A 1,223-nucleotide genomic window follows, 5' to 3' on the forward strand; every position below is an offset into this window, starting at 1 on the left:
CAAACTTTATATGCCTCAGTACAGGGGAACGCCAGTCCAAAGGCAGGAACAAGTCAGCTGAATCTCAATATTCTGCTAACTTATGTTTATCTCATAAGAAAATAAAGACAGATAAAAATAAGAGGATAATTAGGGAAAATTTCAATGCTCTTGATTGCATTCCTTATAAAATGACTTTAGGTATTTAACGAAACAGGGCAAATGCAGAGATTGAAAAGAAGCATTTGGGATTGCTTCAAAGCTGATCTGTATGAGATGGGAGTTGCTCTGCCACATGAACAGGTGACCAATGAGGAGTGTCCACTCTATGTATCATACAATATTGCTTCTCTGTAACAGCCTTCTAATAACACTTCCAAGAGTCTTTGTAAAATTCTAAATGTCCAAGTCTTTGCAATCATACATGCTTGTCATTACTGTATTCAAACAAGGAGCTAGAAAACCTAGTTCCCTATGTTCTTATGAGAATATAGCCTCCTCTGTCCTAAAAACAATGGGGGAAAAAAGACAACAATGGAAAAATTCCATAAAAGGGGATCCTGGGCTGAATATTCAAAGAATAAGCAGTTTACAAACCTAGAGAATGTTTCTAGGTATTTATAACATGTTACTCCTTCATTTAATTATTAAAATGCATGTGATAATTATTTTTAAAAGATGGAATCTAAAAGTAGTTTTGACTTGTAGTTCCCTGATGGCTAAGAATGCTGAACATTTCTTTAACAATTTCTCAGCCATTTGAGATTCTTCTATTGAAAATTATCTGTTTAGATCTGTACCTTATTTATTATTGGATTATTTGGTTTTATGATGTCTATTTTCTTGAGTTCTTTATGTATTTTAGATATTAGCCCTCTATCGGATGAGGAACTGATGAAAACCTTTTCTCGTTCTGTAGGTTGATGTGATCCTGTTGATGATGTCCTTTGACTTACAGAAGCTTTTCAGTTTAATGAGGTCCCATTTAATTGTTGACCTTAGTGCCTGTGCTATCAGTGTTTTGTTTAGAAAGTTCTCTTCTGTTACAGTGTGTTTAGAACATACACCTACAGAAGCCTGATTTTTTTTTTTTTGTATTAAGAATCCAGGAATACACAATTGGAAAAAAGCATATTAAACAAATGGTTCTGGTACAACTGGATGTTTGTATGTAGAAAATTACAAATAGATCCATACTTATCTCCCTGCACAACATTAAAACCAATTTTTATAGCAAGAAATAA

Source organism: Mus caroli, chromosome 7 (genome assembly GCF_900094665.2).
Source record: "Mus caroli chromosome 7, CAROLI_EIJ_v1.1, whole genome shotgun sequence".
Classification (NCBI taxonomy): domain Eukaryota; kingdom Metazoa; phylum Chordata; class Mammalia; order Rodentia; family Muridae; genus Mus; species Mus caroli.